Here is an 18,608-nt window from a genome sequence, read left to right as displayed (position 1 = left end):
AAATAAGCAGAAAACTCATCAACATCAATTTGATTCACACATCGCTGCCATTAAGAAACAAAAGCATAGAGATCTGAGACATTTAGCTTCTCAAAAGACATCCATTGATAAATATAGGGCTAATAAAAAGAAAATTGTACGGATGTACAACAATGAATGCAAAAGACATCGATATTTAGGGGCCGATTCATGGAACAAACGTGCGCCGAAAATCTACGCGCAAGTAGGCGCAAGCAGGCGCAAGCAGGCGCAACCGGAAAAAAACAGGCGCACGCGCACGCGTGCGATTCATGGAAGTCCCTGCGCGTGTTCACCGCGGGATGTGCGCCAAACCCGTGCATGGCGCACAAGTCACTGCAACATTGCGAAAGGCGTGCGCGACGGTGCGCGACGCGCACAGTGAAAACGCACAACCTCAGCGCACACAGCAGAAAGTGGGCGGGACATGGGGCGTAACGCGCGGAATGGGGAACAACACGCGAAAATAAGGGCGTAACTGGGGATGCACTGCACGGAAGCAGAGGTAACGCCCACACGCACACGAACCACACGTATTCATGGAATGGAATAGGGCAAACCCACGCACAGCCAAAGCCGCGCACAAGCTGAAACACGTCCGCCACACGAAGGCAGGCGGTAGAGTCCCAGCGCATCAAAAAAGTGGCGCCGCGGGAAGTAAAATACGCGAATGAGCGGGGTACGTGTATTTCGGGGGTGCGCGGGAAGTGACACACGCGAATGAGCGGGGTACGTGTATTACGGGGGTGCGCGGGAAGTTCCACACGCGATTTGGCCGGGTACGTGGATTCCAGGGGTGCGCGGGAAGTGACACACGCGATTGAGCGGGGTACGTGTATTCCGGGTGTGCGCGGGAAGTTCCACACGTGATTGAGCGGGGTACGTGTATTTCGGGGGTGCGCGGGAAGTGACACACGCGAATGAGCGGGGTACGTGTATTACGGGGGTGCGCGGGAAGTTCCACACGCGATTTGGCCGGGTACGTGGATTCCAGGGGTGCGCGGGAAGTTCCACACGCGATTTGGCCGTGTACGTGGATTCCAGGGGTGCGCGGGAAGTTCCACACGCGATTTGGCCGTGTACGTGGATTCCAGGGGTGCGCGGGAAGTTCCACACGCGATTTGGCCGTGTACGTGGATTCCAGGGGTGCGCGGGAAGTTCCACACGCGATTGAGCGGGGTACGTGTATTTCGGGGGTGCGCGGGAAGTGACACACGCGAATGAGCGGGGTACGTGTATTACGGGGGTGCGCGGGAAGTTCCACACGCGATTTGGCCGGGTACGTGGATTCCAGGGGTGCGCGGGAAGTTCCACACGCGATTTGGCCGTGTACGTGGATTCCAGGGGTGCGCGGGAAGTTCCACACGCGATTTGGCCGTGTACGTGGATTCCAGGGGTGCGCGGGAAGTTCCACACGCGATTTGGCCGTGTACGTGGATTCCAGGGGTGCGCGGGAAGTTCCACACGCGATTGAGCGGGGTACGTGTATTTCGGGGGTGCGCGGGAAGTGACACACGCGAATGAGCGGGGTACGTGTATTACGGGGGTGCGCGGGAAGTTCCACACGCGATTTGGCCGGGTACGTGGATTCCAGGGGTGCGTGGAAAGTTCCACACGCGATTTGGCCGTGTACGTGGATTCCAGGGGTGCGCGGGAAGTTCCACACGCGATTTGGCCGTGTACGTGGATTCCAGGGGTGCGCGGGAAGTTCCACACGCGATTTGGCCGTGTACGTGGATTCCAGGGGTGCGCGGGAAGTTCCACACGCGATTGAGCGGGGTACGTGTATTTCGGGGGTGCGCGGGAAGTGACACACGCGAATGAGCGGGGTACGTGTATTACGGGGGTGCGCGGGAAGTTCCACACGCGATTTGGCCGGGTACGTGGATTCCAGGGGTGTGCGGGACGTTCCACACGCGATTTGGCCGTGTACGTGGATTCCAGGTGTGCGCGGGAAGTTCCACACGCGATTTGGCCGTGTACGTGGATTCCAGGGGTGCGCGGGAAGTTCCACACGCGATTTGGCCGTGTACGTGGATTCCAGGGGTGCGCGGGAAGTTCCACACGCGATTGAGCGGGGTACGTGTATTTCGGGGGTGCGCGGGAAGTGACACACGCGAATGAGCGGGGTACGTGTATTACGGGGGTGCGCGGGGAGCAGCACACGTGAATTGCACGTGTGGGTCCTCCCAGGTGTACCCTCTACACCCTCCACGGCCCCTGCAGGTGGCTCACACCACAGGGGCCTACCCAGCACATGTCCTGCAGGCACCCCATCCACCATGGCCATGCCCACCAGCCAACCCACATATCAACTAGCACTACTGCCCACCAACGCATGTCCCCCTGCACCCCCAGCCACCAGGGGCAGCCTCCAGCAGGCCCCCACCCATGTCTCCCCCCACCCCCACCCCCCAGCAGTGCAGGGGCAGCCTCAAACAGGCCCCCACTCATGTCCCCCTGCACCCCCACCCCCTAGCATCCAGGGGCACCCTCCACCAGGCCCCCACTCATGTCTCCCCACCACCCCCACCCCCCAGCATCCAGGGGCACCCTCCACCAGGCCCCCACTCATGTCCCCCTGCACCCCCACCCCCTAGCATCCAGGGGCACCCTCCACCAGGCCCCCACTCATGTCTCCCCCCACCCCCACCCCCCAGCAGTGCAGGGGCAGCCTCAAACAGGCCCCTACACATGTCCCCCTGCACCCTCACCCCCCAGCATCCAGGGGCACCCTCCACCAGGCCCCCACCCATGTCTCCCAGCACCCCCACCCCCCAGCCACCAGGGGCACCCTCCACCAGGCCCCCGCCCATGTCCGACTCATGTCTCCCAGCACCCTCACCCCCCAGCATCCAGGGGCACCCTCCACCAGGCCCCCACTCATGTCTCCCAGCACCCCCACCCCCCAGCCACCAGGGGCAGCCTCCACCAGGCCCCCACCCATGTCTCCCAGCACCCCCACCCCCCAGCCACCAGGGGCACCCTCCACCAGGCCCCCGCCCATGTCCGACTCATGTCTCCCAGCACCCTCACCCCCCAGCATCCAGGGGCACCCTCCACCAGGCCCCCACTCATGTCCCCCTGCACCCCCACCCCCTAGCATCCAGGGGCACCCTCCACCAGGCCCCCACTCATGTCTCCCACCACCCCCAGCATCCAGGGGCACCCTCCACCAGGCCCCCACTCATGTCTCCCCCCACCCCCACCCCCCAGCAGTGCAGGGGCAGCCTCAAACAGGCCCCCACTCATGTCCCCCTGCACCCCCACCCCCTAGCATCCAGGGGCACCCTCCACCAGGCCCCCACTCATGTCTCCCACCACCCCCACCCCCCAGCAGTGCAGGGGCACCCTCCACCAGGCCCCCACTCATGTCCCTTTGCACCCCCACCCCCTAGCATCCAGGGGCACCCTCCACCAGGCCCCCACTCATGTCTCCCACCACCCCCACCCCCCAGCATCCAGGGGCACCCTCCACCAGGCCCCCACTCATGTCCCCCTGCACCCCCACCCCCTAGCATCCAGGGGCACCCTCCACCAGGCCCCCACTCATGTCTCCCAGCACCCCCACCCCCCAGCAGTGCAGGGGCAGCCTCAAACAGGCCCCTACACATGTCCCCCTGCACCCTCACCCCCCAGCATCCAGGGGCACCCTCCACCAGGCCCCCACTCATGTCTCCCAGCACCCCCACCCCCCAGCCACCAGGGGCAGCTCCCACCAGGCCCCCACCCATGTCTCCCAGCACCCCCACCCCCCAGCCACCAGGGGCACCCTCCACCAGGCCCCCGCCCATGTCCGACTCATGTCTCCCAGCACCCTCACCCCTCAGCATCCAGGGGCACCCTCCACCAGGCCCCCACTCATGTCCCCCTGCACCCCCACCCCCTAGCATCCAGGGGCACCCTCCACCAGGCCCCCACTCATGTCTCCCACCACCCCCAGCATCCAGGGGCACCCTCCACCAGGCCCCCACTCATGTCTCCCCCACCCCCACCCCCCAGCAGTGCAGGGGCAGCCTCAAACAGGCCCCCACTCATGTCCCCCTGCACCCCCACCCCCTAGCATCCAGGGGCACCCTCCACCAGGCCCCCACTCATGTCTCCCACCACCCCCACCCCCCAGCAGTGCAGGGGCACCCTCCACCAGGCCCCCACTCATGTCCCCCTGCACCCCCACCCCCTAGCATCCAGGGGCACCCTCCACCAGGCCCCCACTCATGTCTCCCCCCACCCCCACCTCCCAGCAGTGCAGGGGCAGCCTCAAACAGGCCCCCACACATGTCCCCCTGCACCCTCACCCCCCAGCATCCAGGGGCACCCTCCACTAGGCCCCCACTCATGTCTCCCAGCACCCCCACCCCCCAGCCACCAGGGGCAGCCTCCACCAGGCCCCCACCCATGTCTCCCAGCACCCCCACCCCCCAGCCACCAGGGGCACCCTCCACCAGGCCCCCGCCCATGTCCGACTCATGTCTCCCAGCACCCTCACCCCCCAGCATCCAGGGGCACCCTCCACCAGGCCCCCACTCATGTCCCCCTGCACCCCCACCCCCTAGCATCCAGGGGCACCCTCCACCAGGCCCCCACTCATGTCTCCCACCACCCCCAGCATCCAGGGGCACCCTCCACCAGGCCCCCACTCATGTCTCCCCCCACCCCCACCCCCCAGCAGTGCAGGGGCAGCCTCAAACAGGCCCCCACTCATGTCCTCCTGCACCCCCACCCCCTAGCATCCAGGGGCACCCTCCACCAGGCCCCCACTCATGTCTCCCACCACCCCCACCCCCCAGCAGTGCAGGGGCACCCTCCACCAGGCCCCCACTCATGTCCCCCTGCACCCCCACCCCCTAGCATCCAGGGGCACCCTCCACCAGGCCCCCACTCATGTCTCCCCCCACCCCCACCCCCCAGCAGTGCAGGGGCAGCCTCAAACAGGCCCCCACACATGTCCCCCTGCACCCTCACCCCCCAGCATCCAGGGGCACCCTCCACCAGGCCCCCACTCATGTCCCCCTGCACCCCCACCCCCTAGCATCCAGGGGCACCCTCCAGCAGGCCCCCACCCATGTCCAACTCATGTTCCCCACCCAACATGTCATCACAGTCCAGATCCCTGGTCTCTATGGTCAGCCCCCAAATGCAAAACACCCACCCGAGTATTGCATCCACCCACTCATATTCTGCAATTACATCACAGAACACCAATTGCAAGTTCCAAAACAAACACATGTCCCTCACATACACCCAATGGGTGTCAGTGATTCTCAAAACACATAACATGAAATGCATGAAAACAATGAGACACCACACATTGAAGTGCAACAAATAAATAATGTATTAAAGGAAAGATGAATAGAAACAAAAATGAAGAAACAGAAATGTGAATGGAAAAAAATGAAAAGAAGCATGTCCGTTCAAAAAAAAAAAAAATATTAAAGAATATAGAAATCCAAAATAATGTAGTACAAAGTCAATGTCCACCAAACAAAATCCAATGTGAAAAAAAAATTATAAGCCATTGATCCATGGATAATGTTAAAAAAGAAAGTATGTACAAGTCCACAACTATGTACAATCCAAGAAGCCAGGGTCCATCATCCCAACAAAATAAAGGAAACCTAACTAACTAGACTAACTAATAAAAAAAACTATATACAAAAATGTGGCCAATGTCCAAAAGGTCCAAATGAAATAAAAACAAAAATGAAACTTAACACTACCTACATAACTATGTACAAGGGCAGCGGGCTAGTTCCACGGCTCACTTCTGGATGTGCCGGGCCAGGGCATCATCGAACTCCTCCTCAATGTCCCGGAGGCGGTCCTCCTCCATGGCCCCGAGGGTCCGCAGGGCCGTCGACGTGTCCACCTCCAAAGCCCTGCGGATTGCCTCGAGGCACTCGACCCGCCTCAGGGCCCTCTGCATGGAGTTCTCCGCCCTGACCATTGAGAGCCGTGCCTCTTCCGCCCGCTGCCGCTCCGCATCTATGGCGTGGCCCAACCGCTGCCACACGGAAGACACTTTTTGTCCTGGGTCCTCCTGCCCTCCGGCCGATGCCTGCCCCTCCGATGTCGAAGGCCCTGAGCCTTCATGGCTCCCACCATGGTGCTGCTGTGCCTCTGCCCCTGCACTGCCTCCTGCTGCCTGCACATCCTCCGCCGGCTGGGGTGCAGTCGTTGACGTGGCCACCCCTGCTGGACGTCCGACTCCCGACTGTGGCAGGGATGCCTCCTCCACCAGCCTGGCCGCACCGTCAGAGGCAGCTCCACAGGGCACCCAGGTGACTGATGGGTGGGAAGATGGCACAGAGGACGACTGGCGCGTAGGGGGTCCAGCTGAGGAGGGGGTCGTGGCAAGCCCCATCAGACGGAGGAATCCGGCCTGGGTGACCTGTCCCAGCAGGCTGACGTGGTCAACGAGCCATTCGAGATGACCTGCAGTCTCTTCATGAAAAGACTGCAGGTCACCTCGCATGGCCCGTTGACGCAACGCCACTCCAGCCAGGACAGGCTCAACCCGGGCCTGGATAGCCACGTCCGCAGGCAGAGGAAGGCCAGTTGACGTCAGCTCATCCCCTGCCTGAAAACTGGTCTGGACATGGGCATCCCTGCTGGTGCAAGATGATGCAGGGACAGGATCAGGGACAGGATTGCACACAGGCACCTCCGCGGCGGCCTGTGCTCCCTCCTGTCCCTGGTCCTGCACTGCACCACTAGCACCAGTGGGATCCCCACCCCCAGACCCCGTCTCCGGTGCTTGCACGGCCTCCTCCTCCGCCAAACCCCCCACCAACCTGGATGACTCTGTGCCATCTTCCCCCGTTGGGCCCTGTGGGGTCCCAGCTGCCCCTTCTGCTGCCGAGGAGTCCAACTGCAACCTCCGCCTCTTGGACCTCCCCCCGGCAGCTGCGGCCTGGGACGCGGCACCGGACTCCTCACTCCCCGACGAGATGACAACCTGGGAGGGGAGCCGGGCCTTGCGTCTCCGGCTGGCGGTGGGATCCCCGCCGCTGTGCTCCACAGCACCTTCTCCGCCCTCTTCATCAGTTGACGCTGCAGACAGGGAGAAACAAAACACAGGCATCAGGGCACTGTACAATGTACACATACACACATGACAGTTGTACATGAGTGGCATTGGCAAACCTCTGACATGTCATCACAATCCCCAACACACATGTCATTACAACTTGCACACACGAGCCATACCACAGCCATGTTGCAACTGCCAACACCATCCATACACATACAACAGCATCAGCAGCCAAAGGTGAGCCAGACATCACATGCAACACAGGAAGTGCACCACACATGTACACACACCACCACACTTGCATGCATGTGTACACCTCTGCTAAGTGTCGCAGTGTTCAGACGGGCATCCATGTCACATCTGCCCATCAGGCTTCCACATACCGCTGTCACATGCATCCATGTTGCATCACTGTTGCACCCTTGTCAAATACACACACATGCACATGTACACAGCGCTGATACAATCAGCTGAAAACAACATACATGCGTGACATCACGGACATGTCTACTCACATACACATTCATACAAACTTGTGTGCCCACACAACTGCATTTGGCATGCAAGCCCACACACACAGGCACCATCCATGTCTCACACATTACAGCCCTCGCATGTGTCAGCCCCACGGCCCTGTACACCCGCACCCATACTCGACCCCATACAAACAGATGTGCAACCTGCACACTACTGAACAATCACCACACGCACTGCTCACAATCAGGATGCATGTACACTCACCGCTCGACTCCAGACGGGTCTGCCTCTCAAGGACCTGGACGTGGAGCGCTGGGGATATGTGTTCCAGGACCCTCATCTGTTCTTCCGACAAGTGGCCCCGGCGCCCCTTGGCATCCGCTGCCTTCAAGAGGCGCCGGGCCTTGGTCAGGGTCCTGGACCTGAAGTCCTCCCAGCGCTTCTTGACATGTTGGAAGTCGCGGACTGCCACCCCCTCCGCGTTGATGGCAGTCACGATGTCAGTCCAGATCCGAGTCCGTCCTTCCTTGTCGGCGCGGCAACTTCCGAAGAGGGCATCATACTGCCCCAGGACTTGCTCCACCAGGACACCAACTTCGGTGGCACTGAAGCTGGTGCCCCTCTGCCTCTCTGGCCGGGGGTTGTCAGTGGTCACAGATGGAGTTTGCCCCGACATGACAACCCCAGAGGCAGGAGTGGGTGGGCAACTGGGTCCTGGGGCTGGGCTGTGGAGCGATGGAATCCCAGTCGGGAGTCTTTGGTTCCAGCAGGGGTGGTCACACCAACAGCACCCCTGGCTGATGTGCAGGCAGCAAATGGCAGGGCACGTGGGCAGCAGGCAGTCAGGCAGCAGCAGATGGCAGGTGGGAGCGTGCTCGGGGCTCTTGGGGGCAGTAGTTCGGCCTTCTGGGCAGGAGCGTGGTCTTCCGTGTGCTTACGCGTGGCCAGCTTGATACGGAGTGATTTGGCACGTGAAAATTCTGCACGTCAGCGTGTAATTCGAGGAAAGGCCCTTAGCGCGTAAGCGCGTCTGCACGCATACGCATTTTCATTGGACCAAAGGCCCTCAGCGCGTGAGCGCGTCTGTGACGTGACGTGCGAGGGAGTATCCCTCATTGCACGTGATGACAGTACACACGTGGATCCCAACCAATCGCGTGTGAAAGTTCACGGGACCCCGAAACACACGTACCCTGGCCAATCGCGTGTGGAACTACCCGCGCACCCCGAAACACACGTACCCCGGCCAATCGCGTGTGGAACTACCCGCGCACCCCGAAACACACGTACCCAGGCCAATCGCGTGTGGAACTTCCCGCGCACCCCGAAACACACGTACCCAGGCCAATCGCGTGTGGAACTTCCCGCGCACCCCGAAACACACGTACCCAGGCCAATCGCGTGTACGCTCGCTCCCCTCCGATCACACGCGATGACACCCGAATACGGGAAACCAACGAGTCCGCCCACACGGAGGCGTCCCGCGCCCGCGCACAGCATAAAAGTGCGCGCAAACAACAAACGCGTATATACAGCGACGATGAATGCCCCATTTGTTGCTGCAGTGATTGTGGGACACCGCAGGAGGAGGAGAATAGCCAGGGCACGCATTTTTGCACCACGGACAGGCCTTTTTGGGATGCCTGACGACCAGGTCTACGGCAGGTATAGGTTTCCACCCCATATCATCCTAGACCTGGTCAGGGAGTGGGAAGATGACCTCACATCCCCCACCCTTTGCTCCCAAGCATTGAGCCCCTTGGAGAAGCTGCTCAATGTCTTGCATTTCTTGGCCACTGGGTCGTTTCAGCGGACCACTGCCATAGTGGGGGGGGTCTCACAGGCCACGCAGTCACGCTGCCTACACCAGGTACTGGCAATCATGACAGCGCGCCCCTCAGTCCGCAGGCACATATACATGCCCAGAACACCCGCCGAAAGGCAGGCCGTTGTCCTGGATTTTTTCAGGGTGGCACACTTCCCCAAAGTGCTCGGTGCCATAGATTGCACCCATGTGGCCCTACGTCCACCTAGGGCCACTGAGCACATCTACCGAAACCGCAAGCACTGGCATTCCATCAATGTACAGGTGGTATGCGATGCAAAGGGAATCATCACCTCTGTGTATGCAAACTACCCTGGCTCCACCCATGACAGTTTCATATACAGAATGTCCGCCCTGAGCCGGGCCCTGGAAGCTGGGCAGCATGGCGACACATGGCTCCTAGGTGAGTACTAATGCCCTTGCACATGCATGCAAGTCACACACAGACAAATATACCAACCCTAATAATCTGAACAATTATCACCTCCCCAGGGGACAGTGCCTACCCTCTGAGCAACCACATGATGACGCCAATCCGGAACCCCACCACACCACCCCAGGTAAGATACAACGCTGCCCATATTGCAACCAGGGGCATAGTGGAGCGCACATTCGGAGTGCTCAAGTCACGTTTCCGCTCCCTTGACCGCTCTGGTGGGCAACTACTCTATGCACCAGCAGTTGTGTGCAGGATCATTGTGGCAGCATGTGTCCTGCACAATGTTGCAACACGGCAGGGCGTCCCGGTGGACATGGTGGTGCCCCCACATCCCCAACCACAGGCACAGGCGCTGCCCATGGGAGGGGACAGGGCACGTGGCGAGGTAGCCCGGACCCAGCTTGTGGCCACATTTTTCACCAAAACTCCCACCCCTGCGGAGTGCACACAGGCCTGGCACATACCAGGTGACAATCGATGATGACAAAGTGACAGTCAACTGTCACAACCCTACCACCCTGAGATAGTTGCCATGGAAGTGCCACATCGTCTGCATCCCTAGCTACTTAAACACAAGCTATCCTGTGCAACCAAAATTCACACATATGACATGTGACATGACATGAGCCATACACAAGTATTACAAGGCACAATGAGGCAGGGGGGGGGGGAACAAGGGAACACAGAGAACGGTACTACTAGGCCAGGTGTCATTGTGATTGTGCAAGTGCAGGGGTAGGGGGAAGGGAAAAGTGCAAGGGTGGGGGGGAGTCCAGTACAGGGGAAGTAGGCCAAACAATTATACATAGGTCGCCTGGTGGCAACTGCTAAGGTAAGTGCAGACGAGTGCTGGGAAGGGAGGGCTGTAGGGATAGAGAGACAGTACTGCAGTGCAGGGGTTGCCAGGGTGGCAGTGCAAGTGGACAGTGGCTGGGCCAGGGACCGAGGTTGGTGAGAGTGGCCCAGTTGCAGCTCCTGTGCAGTTCCAGTGAACAATTCTGCAAGGGAGAGGCAGAGAGTAAGCAGAAGCAAAGAGGAAGGTCTTGAGGTGCTTCCAGAACTGGAGATGGTTCCCCTCAAGTTCAAGTCAGGAAGTCTGTTTGAGGGGGAGGGCCCTGCTGCGGAGAGAAACCTACCCCCAGCTAGTTGCTCTGAGAAGCGGATGACCTGGACATGCAAGGTGTGCATCACACACACCTGCAAAACAGGCCATGGCCATCACTGTCATGTCAGTCAAACCCTCCCAAACATCAACATGACATGGCAAGCAATACCCATACACCGACCCAGTAACGATAAGGTACACATTTCCATGTCCTAAATGTACAGTGGCATCGGACAATGATGCCTGACCCGGAATCCGATGAAATGACAGACCAACAAAATGTCCCACCAAAAATAAGTCGATTCCAAATGCATTACAACAGTCGTAGACGTAACATCACAATGAATGCCTGGCTATATGCACATGATGCATTGCAAAATGAACACTGCAGCTCATGTGTGCAATGTCCTACTCCTGCATCACACTGCTCAGCGCACAGCACAGTGAACAGCCATTGCGTGTGATGCACACCCTGAGCATCACATCTAAGTGACAGACTACATCAAACATCAAATTAGGCATGTACTGGAACCATAATCGGTCACAGAACATGTGCTGGCGGGACACAGTGGGCACCAGAAGGCAAACAGTGTACACGTGGATATGCAAGGGTGGGAGTACATGGAGTGCATCCGAGTGCAAGTGTGTGGTTCTGCAAGGACATGCACTCCACATATGCATGTGCACTCAAGTGACCATCAGTGTTCCCTACACATCACATGTGAACATCCACCATGTGTACACCCCAGCATGTCAAACCACTACTATCCCCTCGCACCTGAAAGGAAAACACAACACATGAACAGGCATTGATCAGCAGAACACAACATGTACATAGGACAACAACATTACAATGTCAGAGTTCCCATCACACTGCAGGGCAACGCAACTATCAACAACAACCCCCCCCCCCCTCGCAAATGACCATGACCCACTGAACAACTGCACCTGGGTCATGGAGCCTCCAACCCTCATTCCCACCTGGCCACAGGATCACCTTTACCCTTCGTGTCCATCTCCCACCTTGTGTGTAAAGAGATGCCTGAACCCTCAGAATCCACACTCATTTCCAAAATCACATAATCCAAGGCATGAAAAGGAACCCAAACACCCTCCAGTAGATGACTTGACATAGCAGTACGTCTCAAAGGCCAAGTACTACCACAATGATGCAACAACCAAGGTAGCACAGCAAAACAATGTCACGACAGGATGTGAGACATGTGTGGTACATGACATAGGATGATGCACCATGAATGGATGTGTACTGTCACAGATCCCCTGTACAGGCGCTGGAGTCTCATGAAACAACCACCCACACCATGTCCCGGGTGCCTGCAAGGTCAAACTCACACAGGCCCCTGAGATCCTGGTGGGGAAAGAGGTTCAGGGATATGCAGTCTGGACAGGTGTAGACACACTGGATGACTGGAATGCGTGGCAGGTGAGGGGAGCAGGAATGACAAATGAAACCAGGGAATGCACGAAAATGTACAACCTGCATGAACACATGCACAATCCAAACAAACTTGGACATCATTGTCATGGCCTTCTGTAGTCCAGGCTCAGGAGTGGTACGAACCAACCACCCCCTCTAGGGTTTTGGCGCCTGCAAGTTCGGGGCTTACACAGGCATCCGCAACCCCAGTGGGGAAAGAGGGTCAGGGAACATTGCTTGGATAGGCATGGGAAGCAGGAACACCGGGTAGAGGGTACAGGTTTCGAAATTGCATAGGATCAAGGGTGATTAGGGTAAAAAACATACCAAATAGGACCACACATACATCCATGCATCAGTACACTCCCCAGCAAGCCTATGCAGGGCAGTTTGTAAGAAAATACAACAAGACACTTAGCTCTGGTTTTGAGTGCTGGCCTCCTGCCTGCGCACTCTCAGGTCCGGTTACAGGAGCACTGCAATGCTGCAAAGAGAGACACAGTCAGCAACCAGTACATGCCAATTACACAAAAACACAACACAAAACATGCCCCATAACAACATACAACTCTACAAACAGACAATCTGTGCTCCATGCTTCGTACCCATATATAACATCACCCCTGTGACGGGTCATTCACAGTCAATGCAGTAAGTCAGCCGCTGGTGGGTGTGTGGCAAATGGAACACCAATGTGTCACAATTCACACAACATGCAATGTTCCCTGGGTAAGCAGACAGACCCATATGGCAAGCCATGACTACAGAGCAAGTTGCGTACCACCATGACCAAAACAAAGTTGCCAGTGCATTTATCATGAAGTACGTGGAATAGACATGCACTGAACCCGAGTATGTCCCTTGCTGTATGTCCCTGTGAGCTGCCCCTTTCCATGTCTTGGAAGGCTACATGGTTGATACAAGTGCCTCAATGAACCTTGGTGTACCGCAGGGTATGTGCCACTGCCCCCGCATGTGTCCCAGACAACCCTACTATCAACAGCCATCAGTCCACAAACACATCTGAGCTGCATTGTGTGCTTCAACACCAATATTTGTCTAAGCTCACCCTCAGTGCTGTGACTAAGCCTGCACGTGCAACTCGCCTGGTGCAAGCTTTGCTGTCTCGTGGCCCCCCTGTGATGCTCACCTTGCCTGGAGTTCCTTGGAACATGTCAGCAGTTCTAGGATGTGGGTCTGCAATCACTGTGGCTCTGCTTGTGCACACATGTGCATGTGGGCACCAACAAACGGGTCAGGAATTACGTCGTCCAATGGGCCATGTCTGCTGGCAAAGGTGCTCTGGTGCCTCATCCCCCTGCAGAAAGTGCATGAAACACATGATTAATGCATCAAAGTGATCTGTGTGTGTCTCATCAGGCATCTCATTACTTGACCATGTCAGAGAGTCACATCACAAATCACACCATCAGTCCGTCTTTCACCTCCAAAGTGTGGAACACTATCTACAGCATGATTTGCAACAAGCACGTGTACAGGAAAGATATGAAACATAATACACAATGCATAGCAATCAATGTCCACATTAATCATGACACGCCCCATCTAGCAAAAGCTGAACAGTGGACAATTACACCTAAATCATCCCCACTAGGGGTGTCAACACAAGTCAAAAAGCACCAGACATGCCACAGATATGACAGTCCAAAGCCCTTGTGTAAAATTCTGTTACACCGAACCATCCTTGCGAGCCCATGGATAAGGGAGGCAGGAGTGGCATATGTGAGTCAAGGAACCCAAGCAGCAAACACATACACAAGACAACCATGAAGGGCCCAGCTGGAACAGACAGTGGATGCCTTCAAAAACCACAAGGCACCGCACTGTCACATGTAAGCACAATAGACTACAAATTTTAAACTAACTCAACTATTAACTAATTACACTAACTATGGAAAACCTACATTACCTATTTAAACTAACTATCAAACAGAAACTTAACTAACTAAACTAAAAGAAAAATCAAAAATGGCCACATACGACCCGGGGGGGAGGGGAGGCACCCAGGAGGGGGGAGGTACAGGGTGCTGCTCAACATCCACATGCGATGATGCTGAGCCAAAAAAAAATACCTCCATGGGCTCAACGCCTTCACAGCACGACCTATGTGGGAGATAGATGGTCGTCCGAGTCTGGCTCATCCTGAAAAGGAGGACGTGGCACAGTAGCCTGGCCACGCCTAGCCGCAGCTTGCCCCTCGTCGGCAGCAAGTCTGCCGGACAGGTGAGCCTGGTTCTGTGTGGCGATGTTACATAGGTCTGCATGCAGGACCTCACGTGATACACGTGCTTCCTCTTGCAAGGTAGCACGTGTAACACGGAGTTCCTCCTGCAAGGCCTGGCTGGACAACCGCTGCACCTCCCGGCAAGCCTGTAGCTCAGCCGAGATGGTGCGCTCAAGCTGTGCAAACCTCTCCTCTGCCTGCTGCCTCTGGGACATCATAAGGACACCCAGAGTGGATCTGAGGGAGGCATACTCCTCCCTCAGGGCATCCATGTGCGCCTCTGCGTGAGCAGCAATTGCTTGACGCAGAGACGACATTTCAGCCTGGCGTGCCCTGTCTGAGGCCGCCATGCCCAGCCTGAGTGAGCGGGCCGTGGACCGTGCCGCCTGCTGCTGGAGAAGCACCTGCCTAGCAGGGGGGAGCACAGATCGGGCCACACGCTCCATGCTGTCAGCGATGTTCTCCATTGCTGCCCCCTGCCGTTCTGAATTGGCAGTCATGTCTTGCTCCCACTCAGTATACAGCGGTTGCGCGCGGCGACCGCGTTGCCGGGCTTGACCCCTGCGGGACCCAAGGACCGGGGGTCCTCGCTGTGTTGGCACCGCCTGCGGCTGCACGACTACATGCCCCCGTCGACGTGATGTCCCAGGCACATCAGTGACTGGTGTGGAGGGTGACCCTGCGTCCCGATCCACCACGGGCGGAGGAACCAAGACTGTCTGATCCCTCAGTGCAGGGGTCGCAGACAGAGGAGTGTCCACATCAGAATCACTCACCCCTGACACATGGACTTGATGGTCATCCAACTCAACATGGACGTCAGAGTCGTCATCAAGGCTGGACTCATAGGCAGCCAGAGACAGGATGGACTGCAGCACTTGGGGGTTTTCGTGGCCTACCACCCCACGACCCCCACTAGTGCCGGGTTGATGTGGTCTTACCAACCCTGTGTCTGGCATGACAACACCATCCTCTGCATCCATTGCGTCATCACCTGAAAAATAGAGAGGAAAAGGTCAGTACACATGTCAGAAGCACACAACACACACACACACACACCGACAGCAAAGGCATCTGGCAGACATGTGACACACAACATATGACCTTGCATGCATGCTGGGTCTACTTAGAATAGCTTCTGTGATCAGACCTGTTGAAAGGTGGCAGTTTGCATGGAAGTGGGTCTATGCAGTGCAGAAAATGTGTACGCCACTCACTACCTACATGTACAAGCACTCCATGGTGTGTGCCAGGAAATGTGAAGGCAGTGCAATGTCAAAATCAGACATCACGTGCATTGTGTATTCAATGTGTACCATGTCTAGAAGGCAAGCACCCCTCCACCCCAGTACCAAAGCAGGGATGCCTAGCATGGTATCAAAAGGCTGACCATACACCTGTGTATTGACAAGCAGTGTTGACTGGCATCAACAGCTTAATGTGATTTCAATTACAACACTGCAAATGATGCTGGGACAGTGGGCAGGACACATGATGGAAGATCCGGAGGCCGGCCACGTGTGAAGAAGACACGACAAGAGTTGGACAGAGTCATTGGCCATTGAACAGGCTGAGGCCTGTGAGCCACACAGATTGTCAGAGCCTAAACATGTGTGCAACGCAGGACTGAGCCACAGTTGACATGGGGAGGCCGATAATATGGCAGGCAATGTATGTAACCAAGGACTCATATTACAGTGATCATCCAGTCAAGGACACATAGGGGCATGTGTGCAATGCACATGGAGCATGAATGGGCACTCATGTCCCTGCGGGACATCTGACCCATGCACAGTACAAGTGGGATGCCCTGCATCGAGTACTAAGGCTGTACCACACGGCATATGTCTGGCAGTTTCTAAGCTGGAAGTTAGCATCTACACAGGACACATGAACATGAAACTACACATTGGCAAGAATGTAGCAGACCAGTGCAAAGGTGGAACTGGGGTGCAGAGTGGCGGAGGAGGGGCAAGGGAGCATGGCCACATGGAGTCCCGCATGCAGGCAGAGGAGACATGCATGACGGTGGCATTGCATTACTTACACATCAGAACCATGTACAGGTCACATGTAGCAGCAATCATGCACAACACATCCCACAAGTGAAACACACACGTCCTCAACAACTACGCATCAACACTCACTGGACTGGGCATCAAAGTCCAGCATCTCTCCCACACCTTCGACCAATTCTGGTGGTATGAACTCCGCAACGAGAGCCTCATGCGGAGTGAGTTCTTCCTCCTCTGGTGCAGGCCCACCGCCAGTCACCAGAGTCAAGTTGTAATTTGAGGCACGCTTGGCCTTAGTGCTGCGCTTGATGTCATTCCAGCGCTTTTTGCACTCCTGCGCCGTGCGCACCTCATGGCCGAATGAACTGACATGTTCCGCCACATGCTTCCAGTGGGTGTCACGTTGGGCAGCCGTAGTCTGACTATTGGCACCCACTAGCATGTCACGGCTGTGTCCCCGCACGTAGTCCACGAGGAAGTCCAGTTCCTGCTTACAGAAAGGCTTCTTCCTCGACGTGCAGGAGGTCGTGGCTGTGTGTGGGGTCCCAGCCTGTGCTGCAGATGCAACCTTCCTCCTCTTGGACTGTGGCGCAGACCCTGGCTGGCTAATGCCGCCCTGACCAGTATGGCCAGTGGGTTGGGTGGATTGAGCCGAGGGAGTGGCAGGTGGAGGGATGACCAAAGGCCTGACTTGTGTCAGTGGCAGCTGGGTGCCCACTAATGGACCCTGCGCAGCAACATCAGCTGTGGCAGGGTCATTGACCGCAACGGTCCTGGTTGGCAGACTCACAACCGGGGTGCTGTTGGGTGCATCTGCCCCTGCACTTGCCAACACCCGGCTGTTCGGGGCAGCAGATGACATGACTGTCCCAGGGACACGTGTCTTGGTCTGAGCAGCCCGGCCTGCCCCAATGGTTTCCCCCCTGGCCTGTTGGAGATCTACCAAGGGCTCTTCAAGTGCCAACGCAGCCTGCGCTGGCAGACCCTGAGCCTGGGTGGCGGTGTCCACAACTGCACCTGCAGCTACCGCTACCCTTGGGCCCGTGGCAGTCGATGAAACGGACTGCCGGGTCATACGGGTGCCAGTGCCAGATGCAGGAGCTGCATCCCCCTGAACCACAGGGGGTGGTGGCATGGCTGCACCAACACATGGCACAACATTGTGCTCAAGTGGCGCACCCCTGCCTCTTCCCCCTCTGTGGCTGCCCTGGACACCCTGGAGTCCCCCTACTCCCTGGTCACCACGGCCACGTCCCCGACCACGCCCGCCACGAGGAGGACGCCCAGCTGAGGCGCCCCTCACCTTTGGTAGCCTCCCTACCATGGCACAGATGTTATAGTGCTGGCACAGATGGAGTGGTGCCAATGGGAGGTGTACAGCACAATTGACCTGGGCAATTGGGGTGAAGGGGGTGGGAAGCAAGATGTTAACAGCCCCCCTGCACCTGCAAGGCTGTATGTGACCCCGGTGATGTGTTGACGGGTCACGCAACGCTCAGGCACCCCAAAACTGCAGTAAAACCGTGCACGCAACCCTGCAGCCTACGTGCGTGGATTAAACCTCCCGCAGTACGCGGTGGCACCCAGTAACACGAATAACGCGTACGCGTGGGACACGCAGGCTACGATGACATCGAAAATGGGTGCGATACACAGGGGCACCCGCAGTGGGAAAAGGAGCGTTTGCGACTCACCGTCTGACTAGCGCGATGCAGAAAAACACGCGTAGCCAATACCCCCGCCAAAAGAAGAGATACGTCCTTGAGAGCTGTGAAGTAGATGGCGCGCGAAACAACTGGAAGCAGCAACACACGTCGGTCTCCACGAAAGGCACGTACAGCGAACTGCTGGGCCCGCTCACCTTTAACCCGTGCTGAGGGAAACGCACGCGCGCGTCACGTCACATGCGGACGTGCACTTTTTCACGTTTGATTACGCGCATTACACGCGGACGTGCAGTTTTTCACGCGCGCACGCTTATGCATGGGCCCTTTCCTCCTATTACACGCGGAC

Source organism: Ambystoma mexicanum, chromosome 3q (assembly GCF_040938575.1).
Source record: "Ambystoma mexicanum isolate Mex_15411 chromosome 3q, UKY_AmexF1_1, whole genome shotgun sequence".
In the NCBI taxonomy this organism is placed as follows: Eukaryota; Metazoa; Chordata; class Amphibia; order Caudata; family Ambystomatidae; genus Ambystoma; species Ambystoma mexicanum.
The sequence above is the reverse complement of the archived record's forward strand: the minus strand, read 5'-3'. Positions refer to the sequence as shown.